Source organism: Ranitomeya imitator, chromosome 4, assembly GCF_032444005.1.
Source record: "Ranitomeya imitator isolate aRanImi1 chromosome 4, aRanImi1.pri, whole genome shotgun sequence".
Taxonomy (NCBI): domain Eukaryota; kingdom Metazoa; phylum Chordata; class Amphibia; order Anura; family Dendrobatidae; genus Ranitomeya; species Ranitomeya imitator.
The window spans coordinates 257,410,408-257,425,386 of NC_091285.1; the positions used below are offsets into that span (position 1 = coordinate 257,410,408).

The 14,979-nt window shown below is 43.2% G+C and overlaps 1 protein-coding gene across 9 annotated transcripts in view; it reads right to left on the minus strand.

Annotated features, from left to right (window-relative positions):
• The window catches only part of NAV3 (neuron navigator 3), a 1,008,138-nt gene that overhangs the window by 109,518 nt on the left and 883,641 nt on the right, over positions 1–14,979 (minus strand). The window lies entirely within an intron of this gene.

Genomic DNA, 14,979 nt, shown 5'->3' on the forward strand with positions numbered 1-14,979 from the left:
ACTATAAAAGTCTTAATTCGACCCCAATGAGGCGGTAAGTTCTTCGGCAGCTCTACAACACCGGTGCCCTTTATACACTAATGCTTACACACAAGCTTGAAACACGGAATAAAAAGCTGATCACTTCCAAGAACATTTCTAAATTGCCTACATTCATCAAATCTTTTGAATATGTACAGCAACCATTCGATTTGTTGTCAAGGTCTCCTGAAACGAGATAGCATTCATCTAGCTGACAAATGAGAGCGCTATTGATAAAAAGGAAATTCATCACTGAGCCATAGGTAAAAAGTAAGCGGTAGTGCACTGAATAACATATGTCTATGAAAGGTAATTTAATAATTACACTGTACAGGATCACACATTGCATAAATATACTCTATGCCATTACACATTATTCTGAATTTATAATCATTTCCTCACTTTTCTTGACACTTTACAGTTAGTTGTATCCAAGTGATCCCTGTCATGTGATAAGTCACACGTTCTGCAGCTGTTCTTCCAAGTTATATACGATGAACCCAATACTGTATAGCTAATCGAGCTAACCAGTGAGCCACTATGATGGCAATCTGAAATACACTGTCTGGCTAAGTGAAGAATTCAATTATTACTACATCGAGATGGCATAACTACAAGGATACTAGACTCATAGACGCAGTCCAGCATCTTCTCTGGGCTTCATACATATAGAGGAAGGCCAGCGTGTGCAGGATACATTAGGACAGAGTAGAAACTAAAATAGGCTTTTTATATCATAGTTACTGGGAACTGATATGATGGAGTGGATCTCATTAGACTGCAAAAATAGGGCCCAAAAGGTACCACCTAATGGTAAAAACAGCCTCTTAAATCTCCTAAATGGTATGACTGTAATACTTTTTTTCAGATTAACTAATATGTAACCTTATAACCAATCAAAACAAAGGCCAAGATAGTCATCGATAAATAAGATACTCTAAAGCAAAACCTATAAACAAGGCAGACTATGTAACAACATTATACAAAATGAAAAATCTTTATTAAAATCATGACAAGCAAATATTTTTAAAAATGTTAAAATACATAAGCAAGTGATGGTCCTGTTGAGCACCTGGCTATCCACATCATAATGCCACATCCCCGCTGACAGAGTGACCAGCAGACACAAAACATCAAGGGGGATGAGGCGTAACGAGACGCCGAACCCAGAGGTGCAGAAGGTGAGCTCCTGATCCAGCTGCTCCATCAAAAGTGTCATCTTTATTGGTTTGTATCCCTATTTATCACCCTTTCATTTGCACAGTGGTAAGCCCACTTTGAAAAAGCTCACATGAAACGTGCGTTGGGGTGGTCCCGGTTGTGCATTACAGACCGTGGTATGTGCAATTTGGCCTGATTTTTCTTTTGACTACATTATTGCTGCTTATAGTTTCCTTACTTGAATTTGGATGGAGTGAAGCACGGTGACCTTTATAGTTATCTGATCAATATATTAAAGCATTGTTTTAGAGCTTTACTTTTATTTGTATTTTATAGAGGCGTAAATTTAGGCTATTCAGGTGCACAACAGGATCGTTTCCTTGCATAACTTGTCAATATTTTTTAATGTGTTTAAAAGTATTTTTCATTTTGTCAATTATGATTTAATAAAGACTATTCATATTGTATAATGCTGTGGAACAATCTCCCTTGTTTATAGGTTTTGTTCATCCTAAACCTTCAAGGAAAAAGCATGTTTCACCATTTAGTAGAAATGTCTTAAAAGTGGAAAAAATTGACCACTTTAAAGCTTTATTAAAGATAATATGTCACAAGGATTAACCCTAGTAAACAATCTATATGGACACACAGGCCATAGAAAGTTGAATAAAGTGATAATTTGATATCTGTAATCCAATGTCTTATTCCAGATAAATCCACATTTTCCCTAATATGCAAATGAGCTGTTAAGATTTATGGGCGGGACATAGATCTCCCTGAAAATCTGCCTCCAAAGATTATTTTACATGAAGGGGGCAATACCAGTGTGAGACATGCAGATCAGGAAAGCAGACTGACAGTCATTACATGTAGGTAATGCCCCATTTCATGTAAAATAAGCTGTGAAGACAGATTCTCCATGAGATCTCGGTTCCACCCATAGATCTTAAAAGCTCATTTACATATTAAGAAAAATGTGGATTTCTCTGGAATATAACATTGGATCACAGTTATCAAGTTATTACACAGAAATCAACATTTTCAAAATATGTAACTGAGCCACAGAAATATATGGGCTGGACATAGATCTCCATGAGAAACTGCTTTCAGAGCTTACTTTACATGAAAGAGGGCATTACCAGCTTGAATGTAGTGATTGACAGCTTGCCCTCCTGATCTACATGTCTGACACTGGTAACTCCACCTTTCATTTAAAAAAGCTCTGGAGGCAGATTATCAGAGAGATCAATGTCCGGCGTATAGGTTTTAACAGCTAATTTACATATAAGAAAAATATGGATTCCTCAGAATAAGACATCAGATCACAGATGTAAAGGTATCATATTATTCAACTTCTATGACCATCATTACCATATATATATGACAGATGCCATTTAAACAATGGCGCCTTGAAAGCCTGAGATTTATTTCCTCCCTTATCTTGACACTTCGTGCAGCATAATATGACGAACGGTGCAAGAAATCATAAATAAAATATATGGTTTTGAGATACTTTGCCAGGAGATGTCTATCTTATATGTGTCAACGTGTATGAATTTCAATCTATAAAGTGTTTTGCTAACATGTTGCAATATTTAATTCATTTTTTTGTGACAAATTGAAGCCCATAAAGTAGAATTTGTATGATCTTTTCCTCCTTTAGTGATAGGTAAAATGTGTACATTGTATGCATTCAAATTCTTATGCATCACTGCCTTCTCTCATTTCAAAGTCCATTTCGGTTCTCTTTGGTACCTCGTGAGCACAGCTCGGACTAGCTGGCTTACCAGCAGACAATTCATTGCTTTCTCTAAATCCCGTAATCTTATGATAGCCTTGATGTGAGACTCATAGACTTAAATCTTGAAAATGACTTCTGGGCCACAAATAAAATGATGTGTGAGCTGACTAGACTGAATTGCAGTGACACGTTGCAGTAAAGGACCGTTGAGGCGTTTGAAATGGGAGAAGGCGGCAATTTGTAAGTATTTAATGCATACACTGTGCACATATTACTGATGGATACGGGAGGAGATAATTAGAAAACGTCGGACTGCCACTTTAAGCAAATTCAATAAAAGGTAAAAGTGGACATACAGTTAGGGCCAGAAATATTTGGACAGTGACACAAGTTTTGTTATTTTAGCTGTTTACAAAAACATGTTCAGAAATAAAATTATATATGTAATATGGGCTGAAAGTGCACACTCCCAGCTGCAATATGATAGTTTCCACATCCAAATCGGAGAAAGGGTTTAGGAATCATAGCTCTGTAATGCATAGCGTCCTCTTTTTCAAGGGACCAAAAGTGATTGGACAATGGACTCTAAGGGCTGCAATTAACTCTGAAGGTGTCTCCCTCGTTAACCTGTAATCAATGAAGTAGTTAAAAGGTCAGGGGTGGATTCCAGGTGTGTGGTTTTGCATTTGGAAGCTGTTGCTGTGAGCAGACAACATGCGGTCAAAGGAACTCTCAATTGAGGTGAAGCAGAACATCCTGAGGCTGAAAAAAAAAAATCCATCAGAGAGATAGCAGACATGCTTGGAGTAGCAAAATCAACAGTTGGGTACATTCTGAGAAAAAAGGAATTGACTGGTGAGCTTGGGAACTCAAAAAGGCCTGGGCGTCCACGGATGACAACAGTGGTGGATGATCGCCGCATACTTAATTTGGTGAAGAAGAACCCGTTCACAACATCAACTGAAGTCCAGAACACTCTCAGTGAAGTAGGTGTATCTGTCTCTAAGTCAACAGTAAAGAGAAAACTCCATGACAGTAAATACAAAGGGTTCACATCTAGATGCAAACCATTCATCAATACCAAAAATAGACAGGCCAGAGTTAAATTTGCAGAAAAACACCTCAAGAAGCCAGCTCAGTTCTGGAAAAGTATTTTATGGACAGATGAGACAAAGATCAACCTGTACCAGAATGATGGGAAGAAAAATGTTTGGAGAAGAAAGGGAACGGCACATGATCCAAGGCACACCACATCCTCTGTAAAACATGGTGGAGGCAACGTGATGGCATGGGCATGCATGGCTTTCAATGGCACTGGGTCACTTTTGTTTATTGATGACATAAGAGCAGACAAGAGTAGCCGGATGAATTCTGAAGTGTACCGGGATATACTTTCAGCCCAGATTCAGCCAAATGCTGCAAAGTTGATTGGACGGCGCTTCATAGTACAGATGGACAATGACCCCAAGCATACAGCCAAAGCTACCCAGGAGTTCATGAGTGCCAAAAAGTGGAACATTCTGCAATGGCCAAGTCAATCTCCAGATCTAAACCCAATTGAGCATGCATTTCACTTGCTCAAATCCAGACTTAAGACGGAAAGACCCACAAACAAGCAAGACCTGAAGGCTGCGGCTGTAAAGGCCTGGCAAAGCATTAAGAAGGAGGAAACCCAGCGTTTGGTGATGTCCATGGGTTCCAGACTTAAGGCAGTGATTGCCTCCAAAGGATTTGCAACAAAATATTGAAAATAAAAATATTTTGTTTGGGTTATGTTTATTTGTCCAATTACTTTTGACCTCCTAAAATGTGGAGTGTTTGTAAAGAAATGTGTACAATTCCTACATTTTCTATCAGATATTTTTGTTCAACCCTTCAAATTAAACGTTACAATCTGCACTTGAATTCTGTTGTAGAGGTTTCATTTCAAAGCCAATGTGGTGGCATGCAGAGCCCAACTCGCGAAAATTGTGTCACTGTCCAAATATTTCTGGCCCTAACTGTATCTATACAACAGAAAGTAGCAGTGATATGATTATGTTATATTTAAAAAGTGCTAAAGACATTAAGCACACAGCACTAAATATATACCGTTCATTTACTATAGTAAATATGACAAGATGTTCCAAAGAAATAGTTGTAAATATATAAATCACAGTTAGGACTAAATTAAATTTCAGAAGCTGAGAGTTATTTAATGAGCTAATGTTATGGTTCATTAAGTCCTACAGATCAGTTTAGAAAATGTCTGGGCAGGAGCAAAATTCGGAGCTGAAAAGTTAGGACACAAATGACAAAGCAAAGCTATCTGTGAAAAACGTAATCACAGTGACACCACAACAAGTAAATGAAAACATACAAATAGGCAAAAAATGGAGCAACGCAGATCACTAAAGAATTTTTATAACATAATTTTATTTGAAAATAATTAAGAAACAAAAAAATTATGAAAGGTCAATAACGAGCGTATCAAGACAGAAAGGGGAAAAAATGATGTCACAGCAAAAAGTCTAGATTTGTCAGAAAAATTTCAGATTTTTTCACCACTGAAATAAAAAAATAAACTATACAGGTTTGGTATCTGCGTACTGGTACTGACCTGGGGAATCATATTGCCAGGCAATTCTATGATATAGTGACCATGGTTAAAAAAAATTGTGGAATTGCCCTTTTTTGCAATTTCTAGTCACTTTAATTTTTTTTTCTGTTTTCCAGTATACAATATGGTGAAAAGAATGGTGTCACTCAAAAGTACAACTCCTCATACAGGCATGTTGACAAAAAATATAAAAAAGTTATGGCTCATAGAAGAAAGGGAGAGAGGGAGAAAGGGAGAAAAAAAATGAAAATGAGAACATGGCAAATGGCCTGTGGGTGAATCGGTGGGGTTATCCAGGACTATTTTATTTATTTTTTTACTATGGACCTAAGAACTAACAGGTAGGTACTTGCTAAGCTGCCTATTCGTTCTTAAGCCCATAAAAAAAAATATAGTGCTGCACTTCTCCATGAGTATGAATGTAAACTATCTCTCCACCAAAAGAAAGAAACCTGTTTCTTCACTACCCCTTATCAGCCACCTAGGTAGCCTTCTTTCTTCGGGATGGGAGCTAATATGCGCTGACCATTTCCAGTGACAACTAGTGTAATGTATATGTAATATGTGGGCAATATTTTTGCCATTTCATACTAACTTAGTGCTAACTATATAAATACTATCTGGAATAAAACAACAACTCTTTCTTGTGCGCCTTTCTTTTCTGTAAACCCATCAGCTCAGAGAAACAATTTGTTTTACTATGCTTTATAATGTAGTTACAAATTATACATATTTCTGAATTACAGCCAAACATCGGAATCTACTTAATTAGTGAAGTTTAGGAAGACAGAGATGCAATGTAAACAGGACACTCAGTGTTCCTAAATATTTACTTGGCACCTACAGTGTACAGCTGTATATGGAGATTTTATTCCTTGTATGTGTGCACCGACTATAACATGTTCGCCTACAATTCACTGACTGTTGTTTGCTTGCTGATAGATAAAAGAAACAAATATCTTTCCAGCTGTTCTTCGTATATAGAGATTGGGTTTAGCTAACCTTTCATGTGGACTTCCATCCATTTGTTCACTATGAGGATTTATAGCAGTGCCGAAATACTGAACTGACCCATTCAAGGATTCTGAGCATACTCCATGTAATAATTGAGACTTAAATTCAGAGGTGAGGGAGCAGAGGATTACTTAGTTATGACTCGCATACTCATATCTTGTTGAAGGGGATATCCAGGACTATTTAATTTTTTTTTTAACTAAGGGGCTTGATACTAACAGTCAGGTAGTACACTAACTACCTGCCTGTTGTGCCCGGTGTCGATCTCTGCCAGTACAGAGCAGTCATAGACCACTCCTGACGGTGATTCAGTGATTTCTGCTGATGTCTTGTCAGCAGAGCAGTGGCTTCTCTTTAGTTTTGACAGTCAGCTCCCCGTTCCTTAACTGCGGGGAGCCAGCTGTAAATCAGTATGACTTTGGCAGGTATGCCCCATCAACTAAGCAGACCAAAAGAAATTGAAAAGGGGCAGCCGAATTGCTGGCTGGAGGGGTATGTGACTGGTATGAGCTGGACTGGGTAGAACAGACAGGTAGTTGCCTTTGTTAGCAACAACCTTGCTGTTAGTTTATAGGCCTATAGTTAAGAAAAAAAATCATGGGCAACTCCTTTAAAGGGCTAAACGGATAGACAGGCCTGATTTCTAGATTATAGACCCTCTTTATATCTATAGGCCCCCAAACTATTAGGTAGAAGTTGACCAAATCTGCTGATTTCAGGCATACAGCTAATGTGCATGGGAGCCTGCTGACTGTTCCCTAGATATCATCTATTGGGCAGGTAAATGTAAATGCCCAAGCCTTTTCTTCTCCCAGAGATAAGCTTCTACAGCTGTTTGGCAACAACTTTCCTCAGTCTTCTCCTATTGAGAACACATGAATGTTTCGTAGAGCTGAACGTTCATGTGCATAAGGAGGTCATAGTGATATCTGTCAGATGAAAGTGCATGTGACAGGCAGACAGTCTGATTTTGACTCTTATAGGAAGTATATGATGTGTAATTTTTTTTTTTTTTTTTACAATTTAGATAGCTAGTCCTTTAAATATTTTTAGATGATGAAGCACATAGTTCCGAATATTTCCTAAAAACAACCTGTGTTTATTTTGCAATTCCAGTGTAAATTCTTCCTTTGAAACACTGACTCTATCCAAACATATCACCACCGCACACATTGTATGTAACCTAGTCATCTAAGATATATATTCACAAAAAAATAAACCACTAAAAGTTTGGACATCACATCAAACATAAATCCCCATGTGTGGGGAAAAGGCCCAGATATAGGAGATCAGTAGATTGGATTGTTGGGAAGTCCTTTATTGTGGTCTGGCTTTCCCCCCAATACAGCTTAAGTTAAGAAGAAATCATTCTTACTCATCTCTAATGATTATGGGATTGAAATGGCAGTTAAGAAAACTCAAAATACGAAGCGCCTCTGTGACACAAATCCGTTTTTCATTTGAGGTCCCATCATTTCTTTACAAAGTACATAATGGTAGAGTACATGAAACAGGTCCATCATTCAGGCATAGTAAATAAACTCCTACGAGTTATGATAAATCATAAAAACCAAAACACTATTTCAACAAAAAGCCGATAACTAAGTTTAATCTCCCAGACTGGCCTCAGAATAGGAGAAGGACTGTTTTCAAAGCTACTGGTTACGTGATAAATGGCTCAGGCATTATCACAGATCCAAAACAGATTGAACAAATTAACTTTGTTGTGCTATCCAAAAGAAATTGTTTTTGTAATCAACCACAGTATAAGGAAGCGATGCGTTCCCAGCCAAGCTGTAATAAAGCATCATTATCCTGCCCTAGAATGACAGCGTTCAGAAGATCTTGGAACATATTTTAAGGGTTAGTAGTCTTGCTATTAGTACACCCACTTCTTCAACTGATGTCCCACCCGGTGTGTGAAATCTTCACAAGCTGTGTTGGACAGGGCATCAATCAAGTAAAAGTGAACTTCTCACATTAAAGAGGCCTTGATCATGCAAACCCACCCAGTTGACTCATGAGAGCGGGGCATGGCAGTTTTATAAGTTCTATTTTTCCCTTCCTTATAAAAGCTGCAATTTTAGCATAGGGATGTGCAGAAATGTACTCCTAGGAAATATATCAATATGGTTATTAATAGTTGTCTGAGGAACATTGTGCCACACTGAATTCATGATTTGGGCACACAAATCATCAAGATACATTGCTGGCAGATCACCTTACAATTGCCAACTGTGGAGACACGAGGGTCAGTGTGTGCTCTCGTCCACTGGATTGGATGTCTTTAGAAAGACCACATTCACTAGGATTCTTCCCACTGAACATTCGTACTCCTTTCCTTTGGGCAGAATACTACTCAGACAACAAAAGGCGAGAATAACACAGTGTGGAAATAATTCATTGAACCACCAAGACAATAACATATGGTACAGACCCAACAAGTACATAAGATGGTGCAATGACTGAGTCTCGACCTTCCACTGGCTCACTGAGAAATAGAACATCTGCAAATTCGAGCTTCCAGGGCCAACTACCCCAACCAGTGGCACCTTGCTTTTGACGGGCACCCACAGAGAGAAGGTAGTGGCAAGCATAGGAAGCTGACAGAGAACATTGAGGTATGTGGCAAGGTGACCCGATTGTCCCAACCTGGATTCTCCAAATATCTTTGAGGGTTCAGTGATGGTCAATGGAGCAGATCTGCATTCCTCCAGCTTGTCCCTTAAGCTGAAATCCTGTCAATTTTGTATTCCTCTGGTTGGAGTCATGGTGCCTTGGCTACTGTCATGTAAAGTCTCTGCAAACAGAGGCAGATCTTCTTATTATAATTCATAGCTCTTATTCAGGCGTTTTTCCACAAGATTGCGAGAAGGTGCGAGGAGTTCATCTCTCATTGTGTTCAAATAACCTGCAAAGTTTGTCCTTCAATATTTGCATAACAAGCTGTATGGATACAATGGATAATCAACATATTAACAAACACCGATAGTTCAATTATCCTGTGCCTTTGCTTCCCAAGGATAGTTGAACAATACGCTGCAAAGAATTATACAATAAGTAATAAGCAGCCATTCAACAATTCACAAACATCAATATAATCTACAACAAGAATCAACATTCAGACTCATATGAACAATAGTTCATGTCCCTGAGCTAATTAAATATACATCTGGCATAATTAAGAATGAATGCTGTGTGGTCACACCAACCAACATCCTCAATGTGCTTGATGGAAGATAAGTCTGGAGAAGTTCCTGGCCATGGTGGCACATTTGGCCATGCAACCTGCTCATTGAATCATGAGCAACATATGGCCAGGCATTGTGTTAGGAGTCGAGTTTCCTCTGCTGCACAGGGGGAATCTCGATCCGTGTCTGCTGCGGTCTCCCATTCTGCTTTAGCCGCAGTGGGCTCTGCTCAGCGGAGGCGTCGCTCCCAGCGTCTCGCTGGGACTGATTCTGTGCAAAGGGTTACTGCTGCCTTTTCCGGCTCTCCTGTTGTACCCTGCACTGATCTGCGGCGAGCGGGCTTCCCTGGGACTAAGTCCTTATTTGCATACACTGAGCATGCCCAGGACAGGATCTCCCGTTGGAGATCGAGGGTCACATGCTCAGGTGCTGCAGCACATCCCATTGGTCCTCTTGGCAGGTCCTGAAAGGGCAAAACTTCTGTAGCAGCTTCCTGTGCTGCAACTATATAAACTGCGCATGACCGCACGGCCATGCGCTAGTATTGTCTTGAAAATATGTGTGTGTGTAGATGGATGTATGTCAAAGGATGAAAGCTCCTAAATATCCCTCCCTAGTGTTGTTGACTGTTTGCGGATGATGGTAGCTATCTAGCGCCCGACTAGCCATCAGCACAAAACACACATAACAGCGTCTAGTTGCTGTGACCGCCTGTACGGCGCCGTGCGCTTTCCTTACCCAAGCCTGGGTTGTTAGCAGCGTCCATTTGTGCGGCACCGCACGCACATTCGTGCCTTTATATATTATTATTTCTGTCTCTCTGACACCCCAGTTGTGGTGTCGAGTGCATGAGGTCTTTTGAACTCAAATCCTTTGTCTTGGGATTGTTTTCTGAGACTTCTTGCTTGCGCTCTATGTGCGGTACCGCGGACCTGTGATGCAACAGGGTTCGCTTCCTTCACACAGGGTGAAGTTAACCCATGTGTGTATACTTATTGTACCGCCGTATCGTCCGTCTCTACTAGCAGCAGGGTTTTTACCTGCACGGTGGACCTCGGACTGCGAACGTACCTAATACCATAACATCTGATTCTTGGTGCGTTCCGCCAGTCCTTAACAGAATACTAGCGCCAAGGTCTGGCTAGTAATGACGGACGATCAGTGTTTACAGCGGTACATCCAGCAGCTGGAGGGAAGGTTGGCGGCTCTAGAGCGTTCAACCTCAGCTGTGGACGTTACTGCTGTCGCTGTTCAGGCTGCAAGTGTGGCTGCAGCTACCTTGTCCACTGCCGCCCCTGTACCGACACTATCTCGCCTCCCGCTACCAGAGAAATTTTCTGGTGACAGTAAGTCCTGTAGGGGTTTCGTGAGTCAGTGCTCAATACATCTCGAGCTTCTGGCCTCTCGTTTCCCTACAGAGCGGGCTAAGGTGGGCTTTATCATATCCTTATTGTCGGACAGGGCGTTGCAGTGGGCTACGTCGCTGTGGGAGCGTGGCGATCATGTGGTGCAGAGTGCTCCGTTATTCCTGAGCACTCTGAAACAGGTCTTTTTAGGACCTCGTGTCACCCATGATACGGCGCTCCAACTGTTGGCATTGATTCAGGGCTCGTCCATGGTCAGCCTTTTTGCCGTCCACTTCCGCACTCTAGCATCTGAGCTGGAGTGGTCGGATAAAGCCCTCATCCCTATATTTTGGAGGGGGCTGGCTGACCACGTTAAGGACGCCCTGGCCACTAGGGAGATTCCCGCCACACTGGAAGAATTAATAACAGTATCTACTCGTATCAACCTCCGTTTTCACAAGCGGAGGTTAGAGCGAGCCCAGTGTAGGCAGAGGTTTCGGCTGGCTCCCACCTTCGCCAAACCTTTGGAATCTCCAGTCCAGGCTCCTGAGCCCCATGAACCTAAGGTAGTGTCACGAGCGGGATCTAAGTCCCGGACCGCTCGTGCACCCCAGGTTTGCCATGTATGCCAACAGTCAGGACATCTTGCCACCAGATGTCATCAGCGGTCGAGGAAACGTCAGCGTCTAGTGGTAGTAGGTGGAGGTGCACTAGACACTGCGACGTTTGCCTCCAAATTGTCCTTTAAGGGGACAATTACTTTTGGCTCATCCTCCCACTCGGTAGAGCTCTGCGTGGATTCTGGGGCGGAGGGCAATTTTATGTCTTCTGCTTTCGCCCAACGTCACGCAATACCCCTGGTTATGCTACCTCAACCAGTAATGGTACGAGTGGTGAATGGGTCGACACTCCCCGCACAGATAACACATCAGACCATCCCTTTTACTCTGTCCATGTCACCATCCCATCAGGAGATTATATCTCTGCTCATCATTCCTGAGGGGATTGATGAGGTCCTGTTGGGGATACCTTGGTTACGGTACCACTCTCCTTACATCGAGTGGTCCTCAGGCAGAATTCTGGGATGGGGTGAATCATGTGGGGGTAGGTGTCACCGAGAGTGCGTTCAGGTTGCTACTACTGAGGTACCCGCAGATCTGTCCTCTCTCCCCAAGCAATATTGGTCTTATGCAGACGTGTTCTCCAAAAAGGCGGCGGAGACCCTTCCGCCCCATCGCCCCTATGACTGTCCTATCGATCTCTTGCCTGGTGCGGAGCCTCCCCGGGGTCGAGTTTATCCATTATCTCTCCCGGAGATGGAGGCCATGTCTCAGTACATTCAAGAGAATCTGGCAAGAGGGTTTATCAGGAAGTCAGTGCCACCTGCTGGGGCAGGGTTCTTCTTTGTGCAGAAGAAGAATGGGGAACTACGTCCATGCATAGACTACAGGGGTCTTAACGTTATCACCGTTAAGAACAAGTATCCTTTGCCCTTGATATCCGAGCTCTTCGATAGGCTTCGGGGAGTTAGAGTGTTTACTAAATTAGATCTGCGGGGTGCTTATAACCTGATTCGCATCCGTGAGGGGGACGAATGGAAAACGGCGTTTAACACCAGAGATGGGCACTATGAGTATCTGGTGATGCCCTTCGGGCTCTGTAATGCCCCAGCCGTTTTCCAAGACTTTGTCAACGACATCTTCCGGGATATGCTTTCCACCTCAGTTGTAGTCTATCTGGATGATATTCTCATCTTTTCTCCAGATATAGACTCCCACCGGAGAGATGTTGGCAGAGTCTTCGACCTCCTACGGGCAAACTCTCTTTATGCTAAGTTGGAGAAGTGTATGTTTGAGCAGGAGTCTTTACCGTTCCTGGGCTATATCATCTCCGCCCAGGGATTGGCTATGGATCCTGCCAAACTACAGGCTGTGATGGACTGGCAAGAGCCCCATTCTCTTAAAACGGTGCAGCGCTTTATGGGGTTCATTAACTATTACTGCCAGTTCATTCCCCACTTCTCAACTCTGGTAGCTCCCTTGGTAGCCCTCACCAAGAAGGGAGCGAATCCCAAATTGTGGTCGGAAGAGGTCTCCAAGGCCTTCACTTCTATTAAGTCCCACTTTGCTAGCGCTCCCATCCTACATTGTCCCGATGTGGATAAGCCATTCCTAATGGAGGTGGATGCCTCATCCGTTGGTGCTGGAGCAGTCCTCTATCAAAAGGATGCTCAAGGTCGGAAGCATCCATGATTCTTCTTCTCTAAGACCTTCACGCCAGCGTTCAGAAACTACTCCATCGGGGATAGGGAGTTGCTAGCAATGAAATTGGCCTTTTCGGAGTGGAGACACCTTCTGGAAGGTGCGCGGTTTCCCTTCCAAGTTTACACGGACCACAAAAATTTGGTCTACTTGCAAACAGCCCAGCGGCTAAATTCTCGCCAAGCCAGACGGTCCTTGTTCTTTTCCCGGTTCCACTTTTCCCTTCATTTTCTCGTCGGGGAGAAGAATATTCGTGCTGACGCTCTCTCTCGCTCCCTTATGTCCACTGAAGAGGAGGAAGAGGAGCCTCGGCTTATTGTTCCTTCTGAGAGCCTGAGAACCGTAGCGCCGGTTTCGCTGGAGTCTGTACCTCCAGGCAAGACTTTTGTGCCCATTAATTTGCGACCGGAGGTTCTCTCTTGGGCTCATTCGTCCAGGGTGGGTGGACACTTTGGGACAAAGAGGACATCTGAGCTACTGGCGAGGACGTACTGGTGGCCGCATATGCTCCGGGATGTCAGGGATTATATTCTGGCGTGTGTCTCCTGCGCTAAAAATAAATCTCCGCGGCAAAGGCCAGCTGGGTTGCTCTATCCCTTGCCGGTGGCAGATAGGCCCTGGGAGATGGTCGGGATGTACTTTGTCGTGGGTTTACCCAAATCTCGCGGCTGTACCATCATTTGGGTCATCACCGATCATTTCTCAAAAATGGTGCATTTGGTGCCGCTACCACGGTTACCTTCTGCACGGGCCTTGGCAGCGTTGTTCATTAAACACATCTTCCACCTACATGGTATGCCTGACAAAATTGTCAGTGACCGGGGTCCCCAGTTTGCATCTCGGTTCTGGAGAGAGCTTTGTCGTCTTCTCAGTATTGAGTTGAATCTCTCTTCCGCTTATCATCCCGAGACGAATGGGTTGGTAGAGAGGGCCAACCAGACCTTGGTCACATACCTGCGACATTTTGTTTCAGCCAGGCAGGATGACTGGGCATCCTTGCTATCGTGGGCAGAGTTTGCGCTGAACAACGCTGTAGCCGACTCCACTGGACAAACCCCATTCCTCCTCAACTATGGTTAGCATCCACGGGTACCTGTGCCTATGCCCGTGTCTTCCGCAGACTCCAGGGTGGCAGACTGGGCTGTGGAGGCACGGGACATTTGGGATCGCACTCAGGATGCCATTCAGGCCTCTAAGGAGAGAATGAGGTCCTCCGCCGATGCTCATCGGCGCCCCGCTCCGACCTTTGCTCCTGGAGACTTGGTGTGGCTCTCCGCCCGTAACATCAGGCTGCGAGTTGAGTCCACTAAGTTTGCTCCTCGCTACTTGGGTCCCTTCAAGGTCCTCGAACAGGTTAATCCTGTGGTCTACCGTCTGGCTCTTCCTCCACGCCTTGGTATCACCGACACCTTTCATGTGTCCCTCCTTAAGCCCGTATACATGTCCCGGTTTTCTGAGTCATCTGCCGAGACATCGGGTTCGTCTACGGACGATTTCGAGGTGAACGCTATCTTGGGGTGCAAGGTGGTACGTGGCAAAAAATTTTTTTGGGTGGACTGGAAGGGTTACGGCCCTGAGGATAGGTCCTGGGAGCCTGCTGAGCACATTCGGGCTCCGCAGCTTATTGCTGCCTTCGAACGTAGCG